This window comes from Schistocerca piceifrons, chromosome 1 (assembly GCF_021461385.2).
Source record: "Schistocerca piceifrons isolate TAMUIC-IGC-003096 chromosome 1, iqSchPice1.1, whole genome shotgun sequence".
NCBI classification, from domain to species: domain Eukaryota; kingdom Metazoa; phylum Arthropoda; class Insecta; order Orthoptera; family Acrididae; genus Schistocerca; species Schistocerca piceifrons.
The window spans coordinates 965,696,053-965,713,662 of NC_060138.1; the positions used below are offsets into that span (position 1 = coordinate 965,696,053).

Sequence of the window (17,610 nt, forward strand, 5' to 3'; positions counted from 1 at the left end):
CATTTGTGAGTAAGTAGCTGGCAAGATCACAGCGTGGAATTCCATGTTCCATTACATTGCAAAACATGGAAGCAAGAATCTGTCATGGCAGCATTTTTTTTTCCTTAAAGAGGAACATAGCCAATGTAACACAGCATCAGTTTTACATCACAAGCAGAACTTAGGAGACTCCACATTGCATTAAGCCATATGGAGTTGAACTCCATATTCAGTTGTTTTTGTATCACAGCATACATGATATGAAAATAAGCTGCTTTAAATCACCAGCACATTGAGAATCTTTTGAAAATACATCATTATTGGTAAATTTTTTGTAATAAAAAGACAGAAAACTACATGTCAGCAGTTAAAGACTTATCGTATTTGATGCTTAAATACTATAACTTACACACTATAAAAGTATTTCATTTCACTGCTGCAGCACAATGATAATTTATCAAAAGCACATAATTTTTGGTACAATTTGTCATAGTTAAATATCAAATAATAACATCTGTGATTACAGCCTTTAGATATTTATAAAACTTGTATACAACACAACTTAGTTTTCACTATTATATTCAGATGGTAGTATTATCGATAGCATCCTGTAATGTGAACAGAAAGATAGCAGGTTCACTTAAGTGTACCACTATTTTTTTCTTATTTTTCCATCTTATGTTTTCTAAAACATTCTGAGATTTTCTCATTAATTGAATAGAACTACAATGTGCAATACTCAATTTTATTTATTACTGGCTGTGCCCCATGATGTTACCTGTGGTTCAACGGTTATTTACAAAGAAATGTTAATGCCACTCATTATCGATGTGTATGCACCATCACAAAAGTTATTTCATGGAGGTACTGAAGCACGAGCCACTTGCAGCCCAACAAACCATTGGAAATCAAAGAAAATAAAAAAATAAAAACTGAGGTGACAGGAAATGCTGACATGTCAGTCACAACTCACAAGTCTAGTTAACCCCTTAATGCTGGCTGTAACAAATTCGCATTATACCAGTGTGGCTCTAATAACTATAAAGTTAACTGTTTTCAAGCATCAGTGCCAGTAGGTGCAGAGTCTACACAAAGCTAGCAACACTACTGACATGTGTTGCCATGTCATGAGTGTTTCGGGTAGTTCTAGGGCAATATAATTTTTTTAATTTTTTCCTTCCATGAAGAAATTTATTCAGGTATTTCCTTAATGCAGAAAAGAATTTGTGTTTCTGAGTAGCAAATCATGAAGTGTGCCAAGAAAGTGAGTAAATAATTTTATGACTATTTGCAACATGCCTAGCATGGGAAAGATCATAATTGTCTTGGTGCATATGGAGAGCCTGAAATCTTCTGTAATAAATGTCTGTAAACAAAATTTTGAGACTTTCTGTTCTTTGCTTATATGGTGAGATTTGTGGCTCTTGACACACATGGGCAGCCAACATAGGGTTGTCTGTGTGAAAAACATGGTGTGCCCAGATGAATACCTGCCACTTTTAACATTTGTCCTTGACTCTAATTTATAGTGATCAAGAAGGCCACTCACAAAGGGAATTGTGAGTGTCTGAACTGGAAAGGCAAGTTCATTGGGGTGATAGGTATTTGCGGTATCAATATCGTCTCTCCTTTGGCTCTGCCTATAATGAGGATGGCCTGCACAATATCCCTTCACAGCTTCATGATGTGTAACCTGATGCCATTGCACAGTCTTGGTGCATCCAGGTTAGGCATCGGTTGTATTGTTATGGAGTGTAGCGATGAATTTACCCTATAGGAATATTTCTGCTGTCCTAGATTTATGTACATACTTATTTCATTTGTCAAAATAGTTAAAAACTAATATCTGAGCTAAACTTATTGCATTTATTTGATAGTTAACTTTTGTCAAAGAGTAATAAACACACTAACTTGACAAAGAAAGAAAATAAGCAATTTTTAGTTCAGTGCTATGAAAATTTTATAATATTTGTATGTGTAACAATGTCAGTTGCCCTCACCTGTTTGCCTGTTATGAGCAGATATGCTTGCATATCATAATTAAATCCAGCATCACTAAAAGCCTGCCACATTCAATATGTAAAGGCACAACATCCCTGTCATACAGAATTTAAATGACACTGTCATTGTGAATCTTCCAGTGTCTCAGCAGTAATAAGGTATGCCTGATACTCAGCATCTAAAATGCAGTGGGCTTGTGTGGAAGTCTGTGGATTGTATAAGCACTGTACTCATTACATTGAATCATATTGTCTAGGACATATTAATCAATAAAAGAATTTTCACAAATACAATACAGTTCAAAAGCCAAAGAGTAAAAATGTTTTTCTAAGAGTAATTATAGTTCCGCGTTTTGTGTTCTAGTTCTTCAGATTAATAAATACGTAGTACTGCACACTTTTAAAACTTGCCCATGTGTTGATTCAGGCTATAAGGCAATTTCATTCCAAATTTCTTCCAAATAAGTGCAGCTGTTTCAGCATGAGGGAATAACAAACATACTCACATAAAACTTTTAGCATTTATGATATTTGTGGGATAAATAACATATTCTTATTTTATAGACCACAAATAGAATGTTTCCCTAGTAGCTGGAAATCTTAATGTTACTGCCAGTCTATGTCAGAAAGTAAACACAAGTTATACACTGGAAGTTTTTGTTATTATGCAAATTTATATAAAACATTACGTACCAATCTCCTGGTTTTTGAAGTGCTCATGTTTGTACCTTACTGGTAAATATCTTTCCCAATGGCAGTGAATAGCTTCAAAAAGAAAATCTGTTCCATTCAAATGAAATTATGAAATGAATCTCAATCTTGAAAGCTGTGATGAAGTATGTTACTTCATATGACTTCAGAATATCTCTCATATCATGTACTCTTTATACAGAAATTATAATCAAATTCTTTTATGTTCCCAGGAAATCAATACCAAAACAGTCATTAGTGAAACAACACTGCTCTGATGGTGAAGAAATTATTTCTTTTTACAGCATTTTTGGTCCTAAGTAGTGTGTTGCTATGGTCACAGTTATTTGTGAAGCAAGACTCATTCGTGCTTGACCAGAAGAATGTTATTACAGAGGTAAGTAATTCTAAAATAATTTTCAGAATCTAACATATCCCAAAAGGAAGTAAAAAAATATTGTTAATGACATTTATGGTAGAAGATGAATATTGGCATAACAGCTACCAAAACAGGAATAGCTGAAGGAAATCCAGCCAATTTATAAATTAAAGACTGAAATCAGAACTCAGAATCCCAGAATTTTTAAAAACTCTTTCTTCAGGAAAAGGGGAAAATGACAAAGCAGGAAAGATGAAGAATAAGTTTTGCAGGGCTGAAGGGAAACCTTGGAAATGGAGAACTATAATACACCAAGCAGAGAACTGGTAAGTACTGCCAGCCCCCTTCAAATGGATTATATGGATGCTTCACCAAGAATCACAAAATTTGGGGATGGAGCATTGTGTATATTAGAGAGTGAGTCAACTGCACAGATTGCAAGAAACATTTGAACTCAGTTCATTTTGCTTTCTTTTTATTGTTTTCTTTAAGAAAATATAGAGCTAAGCTCGTGGTCAGTCACTTCTAGCACTTATGGCCATGATGAGATGTTCATAATACACTCTGAACAAACTGTTAAAGGAAACATACATCTGTTAAATTACAATAGCATGAAATACATCAATCCAAGATGTCACAGCAAATAATTGTTCAGATATCCAATGATAGCACATAAACAATGCACAGACATTCAGTGCTAATGCTCATGAACTCACATACTGAGTTACTGCACTTCATGACAAACATACTTCTCACTGCTAAGTAAAATTAAAAAGCTGCAGTTTCTTCATTTGCACTAAGTATAAGTAGTAGGAATGTTATTCACATATCAGTATCAGTCCCACAGGGACAACAAAGACAAGATTAGACTAATTACAGTGCTTATGAAGGCATTTGAGCAGTTCTTGTTCTCATATGCTGTAGACAAATAGAATGAAATGAAACTCTAACCCTCTGCTATGTACTTCAGTTTTGCAGCGTACAAGTGTTGGTGTAGAATTAAAATCAGGTCAAATGTTTCATTGTAGAGGAACAGAGCAGGAGAAAATTCACATGTGTGCTGCACTGTGAACAACATCAAAAATAATATTACTCATAATCAAGAAATCTCAGAATGAATACCACATGGAAGTCATTTTATCAGTGCAAGTGTGCCCACATTTTGATCAACAAGTACAGGGTGTGTCAGTGCTGTCTGATGGTTTTTGAATTTATAGTACACCGTGACATTTTAAGATATAGCAACTTATTTTATCCCAAAAGATAAACAATGAATAACAGTTTACATCTTATATATTAATTTGACAAAATTTAGTTATTTGTGAAAGATAATGTCCTTTAAGCACTGGCCCTCTTTTCAGCACACTCGTCAACACTCAGTGTGAAGTTTGTCATCACTTCCTCCAACATGTTACAGGGAATAGCACAAATCTCTCACTCAGTTGTATCCTTTAATTCAAGTACAGTACGTGCCTTACTAATGTTTACTTTTTTCCCAAAGAACACCCCCAAGAAAAGTCACATGGAATAAGTTCTGGAAAGACGGGTGGCCAGTCAGCATCTCCTCTGTTGGGTATCACTTTCCCTGGAAACAATTTCCTTACTATGGACGTACACACAGTGGAAGTGTGAGCTTTCACATCATTTTGCTGGAACCAAACATTTTGATGATTTAAGCCATGGTGACGAAGTTCCAGGAAGAGAAATTCACGCAGCATGTTCAAATAACACTCCGAGTTCATGGAGATGGCTCTCCCATTTTCCTTGAAGAAATAAAGCCTCATGACAACAAATGTCCCTAATCCACCTCACACTGAAACCCTGTCACAATGCAATGGGCACTGGTACAGCTGCTGAGGGTTGTCTGGAGACCAATAATAGCAGTTTTGTATGTTAAAACTGCTGTTTAGGTGAAAATGAGCCTCATCTGACATTAAAATCACAATTCCAGGTTCTTCCTTCAATGTCTCTTCCATTACCTCAGAAAAAGTGTCAGTCTCATTAAATCTTGATGCTTCAGCTCCTGAACAATTGCAATTTTTTAGGGATGAAATGCATCAAAGGTACAAATTTGATAACCCAAGAGACTGTGTATGTCATTTTGTGGCTTGATTGGGGCTCTGATGAGTGGCTATGTTTCTACTACCTTCTGGACTTTTCTTCAATGCAGAACCTGTCTCACAAAAGTTCTTAACCCAGGGAAGAATTATATTGCAGGTTGGAATTGTACCATTATGTGGAACAGTGAATTGGAGATGGAACTTCCTCTGAGTGGTGGTCATACATTCTGCAGTTTTAAGGAATGTCTCTATGACAAATACATGGTGTTGCACAGTCAATCTGTCCATTGTAACTAAATTGCTGCTGTAGTGGAAAACAATTAGCCCAAGCATGCCCCTCAACTACGCTGACTCACCCGCTACTACTTGAGTCAAAAATGTCAGGTTATGCTGACTCACCCTGGAGAAGGCTTCAACACAGATTTTGTAGAAACTGATAAATGACAGAAAAGCCTCTACAAAATGATAATGTTTAATTTTATTGGAAATTTTGACCATAAACTAATGAATGATTCTTCAGTGAGAAACTTAGGATATAATAGTAAAACTGAAATGAGCTGTATATTACCAGAAGGTGCAACATGATTATCACAATTCTCTAGAAGGAACAAGTAGACAAAATGTTTGGCAAGGTGCAAATGGAATTAGATATAAAATTTATTATCAAACCCTAAAAAAATTGACAGTATGTAAGAGTCTTAAACATCTTCAGAACTGCCAGTGCTTAGATGCAGAGTGCAAATAGACACAAATCCAGAATGAAACAGACTCATGAGACAAAGTGTCTGAATGCATATTTTTGAACATTTATTTATGAATACTGTAATAAACATTTATGTCTACATACTTACTCCAGCAGGCACTATACGGCACATGGAAGAGGGCGCTCTGTACTACCACTACTAGTCATTTCCTTTTCTGTTCTACTCACAAACAAAGCAAGGGAAAACTGGCTGCTTGCGTGGCTACATGTTGCTGTTGTTGTGGTCTTGAGTCCAGAGACTGGTTTGATGCAGCTCTCCATGTTACTCTGTACTGTGCAAGCTTCTTCATCTCCCAGTACCTACTGCAACCTACATCCTTCTGAATCTGTTTAGTGTAGTCATCTCTTGGTCTCCCTTTACAATTTTTACCCTCCATGCTGCCCTCCGATACTAAATTTGTGATCCCTTGATGCCTCAGAATATGTCCTACCAAACGATCCCTTTTTCTAGTCAAGTTGTGCCACAAATTTCTCTTCTCCCCAATTCTATTCAATACACCCTCATTAGTTATGTGATCTACCCATCTAATCTTCAGCATTCTTCTGTAGCACCACATTTCGAAAGCTTCTGTTCTCTTCTTGTCTAAACTATTTATTGTCCATGTTTCACTTCCATACATGGCTACACTCCATACAAATACTTTCAGAAACGACTTCCTGACACTTAAATCTATACCCGATGTTAACAAATTTCTCTTCTTCATAAACGCTTACCTTGCAATTGCCAGTCTACATTTTATATCCTCTCTACTTTGACCATCATCAGTTATTTTGCTCCCCAAATAGCAAAACTCATTTACTACTTTAAGCTTCTCATTTCTAAACTAATTCCCTCAGCATCACCCAATTTAATTTGACTACATTCCATTATCCTCATTTTGCTTTTGTTGATGTTCATCTTATATCCTCCTTTCAAGACACTGTCCATTGTGTTCATCTGCTCTTCCGGCTCCTTTGCTGCATCTGACAGAATTACAATGTCATCAGCGAACCTCAAAGTTTTTATTTCTTCTCCATGGATTTTAATTCCTACTCCAAATTTTTCTTTTGTTTTCTTTACTGCCTGCTCAAAATACAGATTGAATAACATCGGAGATAGACTACAACCCTGTCTCACTCCCTTCCCAACCACTGCTTCCCTTTCATGCCCCTTGACTCTTATAACTTCCATCTGATTTCTGTACAAATTGTAAATAGCCTTTCACTCCCTGTATTTTACCCTTGCCACTTTCAGAATTTGAAAGAGAGTATTCCAGTCAACATTGTCAAAAGCTTTCTCTAAGTCTGCAAATGCTAGAAATGTAGGTTTGCCTTTCCTATATCTGTCTTCTAAGATAATTCTTAGGGTCAGTATTGCCGCAAGTGTTCCAACATTTCTACGGAAACCAAACTGATCTTCCCCAAGGTTGGCTTCTGCCGGATTTCCATTTGTCTGTAAAGAATGCGTGTTAGTATTTTACAGCCGTGGCTTATTAAACTGATAGTTTCATAATTATCACATCTGTCAACACCTGCTTTCTTTGGGATTGGAATTATTATATTCGTCTTGAAGTCTGACAGTATTTCGCCTCTCTCATACATCTTGCTCACCAGATGGTAGAGTTTTGTCAGGGCTGGCTCTCCCAAGGCTATCAGTAGTTCTAATGGATTGCTGTCTACTCCCAGGGCCTTTTTTTGACTTAGGTCTTTCAGAACTCTGTCAACTCTTCATGCAGTATCATATCTCCCATTTGATCTTCATCTACATCCTCTTCCATTTTCATTATATTGTCCTCAAGAACATCGCCCTTGTATAGACCCTCTATATACTCCTTCCAACTTTCTGCTTTCCCTTCTTTGCTTAGAACTGGGTTTCCATCTGGGCTCTTGATATTCATACAAGTGGTTCTCTTTTCTACGAAGGTCTCTTTAATTTTCCTGTAGGCAATATCTATCGTACCTCTAGTGAGATAAGCCTATACATCCTTACATTTGTCATCTAGCCATCCCTGCTTAGCCATTTTGCACTTTCTGTCGATCTCATTTTTGAGACGTTTGTATTCTATTTTGCCTGCCTCATTTACTGCATTTTTGTATTTTCTCCTTTCATCAATTAAATTCAATATCTCTTCTGTTACCCAAGGATTTCTGCTAGCCCTCATATTTTTACCTACTTGATCCTCTGCTGCCTTCACTATTTCATCTCTCAAAGCTACCCATTCTTCTTCTACTGTATTTCTTTCCCCCATTATTGTCAATCATTGCCTAGTGCTCTCCCTGAGACTCTCTACAACCTCTGGTTCTTTCAGTTTATCCAGGTCCCATCTCCTTAAATTCCCACCTTTTTGCAGTTTCTTCAGCCTTAATCTACATTTCATAACCAACAGATTGTGGTCAGAGTCCACATCTTCCCCTGGAAATGTCATACAATTTAAAACCTGGTTCCTAAATCTCTGTCTTACCATTATATAATCTATCTGAAACCTTCCAGTATCTCCAGGCTTCTTCCACATATACAATCTTCTTTTACGATTCTTGAACCAAGTGTTAGCTATGATTAAGTTATGCTCTGTGCAAAACTCTACCACATGGCTTCCTCTTTCATTCCTTGCCCCCCACTCCATATTCACCTACTACATTTCCTTCTCTACCTTTTCTTACTATCAAATTCTAGTCATCCATGACTATTAAATTTTCGTCTCTCTTCACTATCTGAATAATTTCTTTTATCTCATCATACGTTTCATCAATCTCTTCATCATCTGCGGAGCTAGTTGGCATATAAACTAGTACTACTGTGGTATGTGTGGGCTTCGTAACTACCTGGCCACAATAATGCATTCACTATGCATTTTGTAGTAGCTTACCTGCATTCCTATTTTTTTTATTCATTATTAAACCTACTCCTGCATTACCCCTATTTGATTTTATATTTATAACCCTGTATTCACCTGACAAGAAGTCTTGTTCCTCCTGCCACTGAACTTCACTAATTCCCACTATATCTAACTTTTTAAATTTTCTAACCTACCAGCCCAATTAAGGGAGCTGACAGTCAACACTCCGACCCATACAATGCCAGTTTTCATTCTCCTGATAACAACGTCCTCCTGAGTAATCCGTGCCTGGAGATCTGAATGGGGGACTATTTTCCCTCCGGAATACTTTACCCAAGAGGACACCATCATCATTTAACCATACAGTAAAGCTGCATGCCCCTGGGAAAAATTACAGCTGTAGTTTCCCCTTGCTTTCAGCTGTTTGCAGTACCAGCACAGCAAGGCCGTTTTGGTTATTGTTACAAGGCCAGATCAGTCAGTCAATCAGACTGTTGCCACTGCAACTACTGAAAAGGCTGCCGTCCCTCTTTAGGAACCACAGATTTGTCTGGCTTCTCAACAGATACCCCTCCATTGTGCATTGTGGTTGCACCTACGGTACGGCTATCTGTATTGCTGATGCTCGCAAGCCTCCCCACCAACGGCAAGGTCCATGGTTAAGGGGGGGGGGGGTCTGGCTACATATGAGCCCTAATTTCTTGTATCTTATCTCCATGGTCCTTACATGAAATGTATGTTGGCAGCAGCAGCAGCAGAATATTTCACCAGTCTACTTCAAGTACTGGTTCTCTAAATTTTCTCAGTAGCTTTCCTCAAAAAGAATGTCACTCTTCCCTCTAGCAATTCCCATTTAAGTTCCTGAATCATCTCCATAATACTTGCATATTTCTTGAACCTACCAGTAACAACAAATCTAACTGCCTGCTTCTGAATTGCTTTAGTTTTAATCTGACCTGGTGTGGATCCCAAGCTCTTGAGCAGTAGTCAAGAATATATGTGGGTCTCCTTTACAAATGAATCACACTTCCCTAAAACTCTCCCAAGAAACTAAAGTCTATCATTTGGCTTTGTTACGACAGTCCTGACATGCTCATTCCATTTCATATTGCTTTGTAACATTACCCACAGATATTTAAATGACATGACTGTGTCAAGCAGACTCTACCAATGCTGTAAACAACTTTATTTTTCCTACTCATCCACATTAACATATATTTTCCTATGTTTAGAGCCAGCTGCCATACATCACACCAACTAAAAATTTTGTCCAAGTTATCGTGTAACCTCCTACAGTCACTCATCACTTCAGGTAAATGCTGGGATGGTTCCTTTGAAAGGCTATGGCTAGTTTCCTTCCCTCTCATTTCCTAATCTGAGCTTCTGATCCATCTCTAATGACCTTGTCGATGGAATGTTAAACTGTTAATCTCCTCCTCCTCCTACAGTAACTCAACTTTGACACCTTCATAAACACAATAGCATCATTAGCAAACAAGTGCAGACTGCTGCCGCCCTGCCACCAGATTATTTATGTATGTAGAAAATAATAGTGGTCCTATCACTTCCCTGGGACACTCTTGATGATACACCTGTCTCTGATGAACACTCGGCATCGAGGACAACATATTAGGTTCTATTTCTTAAGAAGTCTTTGAGGCACTTGCATATCTGGGAAACTATTCCATACATTCGTACCTTTTTTAAAAGTCTGCACTGAGACACTGTGTGAGAAATGATTTTTGGAAATCTAGAAATATGGAACCTACCTGTTACCCTTCATCCTTCACAGTACACCATGTGAGAGGAGGGCAAGTTGAGCTTCACACAAATGATGCTTTCTAAACCCATACCTACTCATGAACATAAGCTTTCCAGCCTCTAAGAAATTTATTGTATTCAGATGCAGAATATGTTCAAGAATTTTGCAACAAACTGATGTTAAGGATACTGGTCTGTAATTTTGTGGGTCTGTTCTTTTACCTTTTTTTGTACTATGAGCCACCAGTACTTTTTTCCAGTCACTTGGGACTTTGTGTTGGGTGAGAGGTCTGCGATGAATGCAATCTAAGGGCCAATGACATGGAATTCTCTTCGTAAAACCAAATTGAGATTCCATCTGGACTTGTTGACTTATTTGTTTTTAGCTCTTTCTGTTGTTTTTCTATGCCAGGGATGCTTATTGCTATGTCTTCCATATGGCACTCTGTGCAATGGTCAAACAATAGTATGTTTGTATAATTCTCCCGTGTGAATGGTTTCTGTAACACAAAATTTAAAACTTCAGATTTCATTCTGCTATCTTCTACTACCACACTAGACTGGTCAACAAATGACTGTATGATAGCCTTAGACTCGCTGAGCATTTCTGCATAGGACCATAATTTTCTTAAGTTTCCAGCCAGACCCTTTGGTAAAGTATGATTGTGGTATTTTCTGTATGATTTTTTTACACGTCCAGTTCCATAGGACCAAATTGAGGAGCAAATCTCCAAGGTCACAAAACATGCCAGTACATGAAATTGCAACATAAAAGTAATAACAGATAAAACAAAGTGTTTATGAACACAAAAAAGACAAGCCACAAGTTTAAATGCAATCAACAATGTAACACAGAAATCAGCTAAATTTTTCAAGGAACTCCTTGACAGAAGAGAAGGAGTGACCCATGAGGAAACTATTCAGCTTCAGTTTAAAAGCACGTGGATTACTACTAAGATTTTTGAATTCTTGTGGTAGCTTATTGAAAATGGATGCAGCATTATATTGCACACCTTTCTGCACAAGAATCAAGGAACTGTGATCCAAATGCAGATTGGATTTCTGCCTGGTAGTAACTGAGTGAAAGCTGCTAATTCTTGGGAATAAGCTGATATTGTTAACAAGAAATGACAGTAAAGAATATATATATTGAGAGGTCAATGTCAGAATACCCAGACTAGTGAACAGGGCTTGACAAGAGGTTCGCAAACTTACACCACTTATTCCCCATTATTGTGAGCCAAAAATATCCTTTGAGATTGGGTAGAGTCACCCCAAAACATAATATTAAATATCATAAGTGAATGAAAATAAGCAAAGTAGACTACTTTTTGTGTAAAACTATCACTTATTCAGATACTGTTCGAATAGTAAAAATGGCAACGTTAAGTCTTTGAACAAGATCCTGAATGTGGGCTTTCCACGGCAGTTTACTATCTTTCTCAACACCAAGAAATTTGAACTGTTCAGTTTCACTACTCATATACCTATTCTGTGAAATTAAAACATTGGGTTTTGTTGAATTGTGTGTTAGAAAATGTTAAAACTGTGTCTTACTGTGATTTAGTATTAATTTATTTTCTACAAGCCATGAACTTATGTCATGAACTACACTATTTGAAACAGTGCCAGTGTTGTACATGACATCCTTTACTACCAAGCTAGTGTCATCAGCAATTAGAAAATATTTTAGAATCACCTATAATACTAGAACAGGATCCCTTACCTATGATCCCTGTGGCACTCCCCCCCCCCCCCCCCCCCCCCCCCCAATTTGATCATGCCCCACTCAGGCCCCACACCATAGCCATTCTCAACGTTCTGGATAATGACCTTTTGCTGTCTGTTTTTAAGGCCAGAGGTAGACCAATTGTGAGCTACTCCCCATATTCCACAATGGTCCAACTTCAGAGGCAATATTTTGTGATCAGCCTGAGTTAAATAAAAAAAATATGCCTAGCATTCGAAACCTTTTGTTTAATCCAGTCAGTACCTTACAGAGAAAAGAGACTATAGCATTTTCAGTTGTTAAACTATTTCTAAAACCAAACTGTATAGTGGATAACAAATTATGTGAAATGAAATTAACTATTATCCTTACATATACAGCCTTTTCAATAACTTTAGCAAACACTGATGGCATAGATATAGATCTAAAATTGCCTACATTATCCCTTTCTCCCTTTTTATAAAGTGGCTTTACTGCTGAGTACTTTAATCATCCACGTAACTGACCATTCTTAAAGGAAAAGTTACAAATATGGCTAAGTACAGGGCTAACATGCAGCACAGTACTTTAATATTCTGCTAGGTATTCCATCATATCCAAGAGAGTCCTTAATCTTCAGTGATTTGATTATTGACTCAATCTCCCCCTTGTCAGTATCACAGAGGAGTATTTCAGTCATCAGTCTTCGAAAAACATTTTCCAAGAGAGTTATATGATACCCTGTAGAATCTGAAATTTTATTTGATTCACCAGGTATTCTCAGGAAGTGACTGTTAAGTAGTGTACATATATCTGACTTAGAAACAGAACAGAACAGAAATATTTTTACTACGAACTGACTTTATATCATCAACCTCATGCTGCTGACCAGGCACTTCCTTCATGACTGTTTTTGACTTTATCCTGTGGATCAGCTATTCTATTTGCATATCACATAATCTTTGCTTTCCTAATAACATTTTAAGCACCTTATGGTACTGTTTGTAATGGGCTACTGTAGCTTGATTGCAACTACTTCTAATGTAATGATGTAATTCCCACTTTGTTCTACATGATATCCTTATCCCATTAGTCAACCACACAGACTGTCTTTTACTGCTAGTACCCTGTTTAGAACATTCTAATGTAAAGCAACTTTCAAAGAGCATGAGGAATGTGTTAAGGAAAGCAATATATTTGTCATCTATGTCACTAATCCCCCTCTTTATACTGATGCTATTGATAAAGTCTGGGCTGTTCGTAGCTACAAGGTCTTCCATTCTGTATGGGCTGCTGAACTAGTTACTCAAGACAGCTTTCAGAACAAGTGTTCAAAAGTACTTCACAAAACTGTATGTCTGTACCCTCTGCATTTAATCCATTGACGTACCAGTGTATATGTGATAGGTTAAAGTCACCTCCAACTAGTATTGCGTGATCTGGGTATTTATGTGCTACTGACTGTGACTATTGAATTGTAACAGTTGAATCAGGTTGCCAGCAGAACCATCCAATAAGTAACCAGATTAAAATAAATAACAGGTTCTACATCTTAGAAAATAAAATCTCAAATGGCATAAGGGGAGCTGTTAATGAAAAGATGAGGGTTTTAAGCAAACAGTAATAGGCATATGCTAGAATATAAAGAATTAGACAAAAATGTTAGGAATTGTCTGAGATGACACAATGCAAGATGACACAATGAAAATTTTGCATGGGGAAAAGACTGAAAATAATATTTAATAAAGACAACTCTTTCAGCCCAGATTGTATACTAGTTAGGTTTCTTTCAGGTTGTTCTGATGAAATAGCTCATCAACAGTCATATATAAAACTGCTCACTTAATGAAAGTTCTGCACTGGTACCTGAAAACTCTAATGTTGCATGCTCACACCAATACACAGTAAAGGAAGTAGAAGCAATCCACTTAATCATAGACCCATATCACTCACACTAATTTGTAATAGGCTTTTAGAACATATACCATATTCCAACATTATGAAATACCTCAAAGAAAATGCTCTGGTGATACATAACTAGCACAGATTCTTGTGAAACACCAAAGGCTGTTTGTTCACATGAATTAATGGTTGCTATCAAGCAGGAATTAGATTAAACGAACTTTTTGTTTATGGATCGATAGTGAGGAGATCCTTAAGTGTGTAGAACATATCTTGAAACAAGAAAACATAATACATGTTTACAAAGAAAAAGTCCATTTGTTGTATCGTACTTCCACAGAAGGAGATTTTACTCATCGCCACTCTCAACTATTTATAGTGTGCTGAGGGATGTACTATGAGAGGAGAAAGAGGATTACATTGAAACACTGATAATGATTAATGACAAGGATACACAGATTTATTGATGAATACTCAACTTTGTACAAATTGGCTCATCCAGCAGATCCTAAACTTCAACTATTATTCCAGAATAAGGCAGATAGTAAACAGTTCTTGTCCCACTAGAATGTTCACTGAAAATGGGCTGGTATGGACTCACTAGAAGCAGATGATATGGTGCAAAGTACATAAGTAGAAGGTGATATTCTTGGTAGTTAAGCTGACTTGGAACTGCTCGTTCTGGTGTGACACTGACACATACCACTTCCCTGGTGGCACCACTGCTACAACTTCTTGGTGCAGCAATCACTGACCTGTATGCCATCTCTGGAGTGAATTATTGATCTATCAATGCCTGTGGTGCTGTCTGGTGGTGAGTGCTGAGTTTACAACACCACACTCCTCCCTCCCAAACCTCCTGGCTGTGGTCACATATGGTTGCAGTGTGAACTGATGGTGAGGGGAACATCTGGGTGTAGCCGCAGCAGATGGAATGGGAACTGGGACTGAAACCAGTGACAGGCTGTTGTCTGTACCCCAGCATTTACCCTGAGTCCCTGTAGGAACAATTGGCAAACTGCAGAGAGGGTTCATGCCTACATCCAGGGCTGGAATATTGGACACTGGAGGCCCCCCTCAGAGAGGGAGGCAGCATGGGGCAGAAGCGTCACCCATGGCAACATGGGCTGCTGTGATGATGGCATTAGGGATGAGGGTGTGTCCACTCCCATGGGTAGTGGCTTGGTCTGAGATGCCAACCAGTCCATGGCAGATGGCTGTGACCCTGGCTCCTGGCTGTGTGCTGAACCTGTAGAACAAAACTCAGCAACAAGATTATAGAGTCTAAGAGGCCAAAGCTGGTTCCAGTGTCTTCTGAGCAGTGACCCTGTAGGAGAGGATAGATATGAGGAACATGTTGTGTCCAAGGACATGCAAAATTGTCCCTATTGCCATTATTGTCTCTGCCAGAAGGACCTGAAGGGTACTGCGTCCTGGATCTGAAAATGTGAAACTTCGTACTGACTGGTACTCCTTGTCGGTGGGTGCAGCAGATGAAGCAGGGTGCAATGCCAGAAACCATGCAGGAGTTCAGGCAGGGAAGGTCCATCTTGAGGTAACACAAGGCAGGTGGACAGGAAGAGTTGCAAGGTCTGCTGCCTTGAGTGAGTTACATGGAATTTACTCATCTGCACCTTGAATGTTTGCATGAAATGTTCAGCTTCATGATTTAATTGGAGTTAGAATGGTGCTGTGGTCATATTTTCAATACTGTTCACCACACAAAATTGTTCAAATTCTTGTGAGGTGAAGTATGATCCATTATCAGACATTAACACTTACAACAAGCCCTTGATGCAAAAAATAGAAGTAAGCATTCAGATAGTAATGGCCGACATTGTAGACTTCATCAGAACCACAAAGAGAAAACAGCTGAAGGCATCAGCTACAGTAAGCCATGGTGTGTTCCAGAAATGTCCAACAAAATCAATGTGGATGCATTTCCACTGACCTCTGGGCCATGGCCAGTCAGAAAAGCATTGAGATGGAACCACATGTTGCTCCATGCAAGCTGCACAGTGTGACATCATGTATTCAGCCTGGGCATCCATTCCTGGCCAAGAACAATGATGTCAAGCAAGCTGCTTCATCCTCACAATACCCCAGTGTCCCTGATGCAACTTCCTTAAAACATCCTTATGAAAGGTGCATGGGATGATGACTCAAGCTTGGTCATTCCCAATGTGTAACAGTAAAACACCATGCTGTACTGACAAGGTTTGACAGTGAGTGAAGTATTGACATACTTCTGGCTAATCAATGTCTTTCATTTTCCTTGGCCACCCTGTGTGCATGTAATTCATCACGATGCTTAAATCTGCATTTGTGGCTGTTTCCTGTGCTATGTGACAAAATTCCATGGGGAAACTGTGAACTGTGGAAGCATCCAGAGCATCTGTCTCACAACACAATGCCTCAGAGGAGTCGAACTCATCATCCTTGTCTATCTGAACCATAGCAGGGTTGCTAGCATCACCTTTTGAATTCATGGTGCCACTACCTCGATCCATCATGTGATGTCCCTCTGGTTTGAAGTCACTAAGATCTTTGCTTGAGGTTGTTGATTGGAATGGTGTGTGCTGTGGTGTGGCAAGTTGGGGAGTGGTAACAGAGCAGTGAGGATGGTGTGAGAGGTTCACCCAGGGAGTAAGGTAAGAACTTGCAAAAGTGTCGTGGGCACGGAGTCCAGCGAGTGGTTGCTTGACATATTTGTAGGCTAATTTGAATTCAGGGCTGACTTTGAGCATTGTCTTACTGTGTAGCCTGGCCAGCCAGTTCAGAGATGTGTCACATCCATGAGAGAGTTCAAGCCAGTTTTGCTGTGCTGAATTCTGGGCCACCTTTCGAACCCAGCAAGCTTCGGCATCGATTTGTGAACTTCAGTTAGTTTTAGATTTTGATGTCTTAACAGTTATTTTCTTGCTGATACCTATAGGTCTGTTGCAGTCATTGTGATTTCTTAGCTGATCTGTTTCACCACCAGTTGTTTGTTTGTTAACAGGATATCTTAAACTGTGTGAGCCAATGGTATTTCTTGAGCAGGAGCGGTAACGTGTTTCTACTATGCTGTGGCCAGATGCCTCCTCCCCCCCCCCCCCCCCCCCACCTTCCTCCCCATCATCATGCAGTACCTAGATGGTAGGTTTTTAGCCAAACTCCCTGCCAAGTATCTTTGAACATCAGATAAGTATCTTTCTCTTGCAATACAGGTGGATATCGGTTTTGAGATACCTCATTGCTCTGTTAATTATAGGTGTCTAGGTCCTCAAATGTGCATTTCCTGAGGCTATGTAATTGGGTTTGGCAGCCTAGTTTCCTTTTGGCCACTTCGCTGTCGCTATGGAGGTGTTATCTCATAGTGATGTTGGTATACCATTTGTCTAGTTATTGTTGCTTTCATGTAATTAAACTTGCTTTGTTAATATTTCCTTTGCCAGACTGTACTCATTGAAAAGATCTTGGGAGACCGGTCCTCTCATTGTTAACTCTTCTTGGCCTTCCTGGCAGAAGACTCTGCTCTTTGCATATAAGCCATCTGGTGCACCCCTTTTT

The 17,610-nt window shown here is 38.6% G+C and overlaps 1 long non-coding RNA gene across 1 annotated transcript in view; it reads left to right on the forward strand.

Annotated features, from left to right (window-relative positions):
* Window positions 1–2,944: 2,944 nt before the first annotated feature.
* The window catches only part of LOC124710793, an 86,979-nt gene continuing 72,313 nt past the window's right edge, over window positions 2,945–17,610 (forward strand). The window contains exon 1 of the long non-coding RNA XR_007005410.1: window positions 2,945–3,066. This is a non-coding gene — a long non-coding RNA (uncharacterized LOC124710793). The remainder of the gene's footprint in view (window positions 3,067–17,610) is intronic.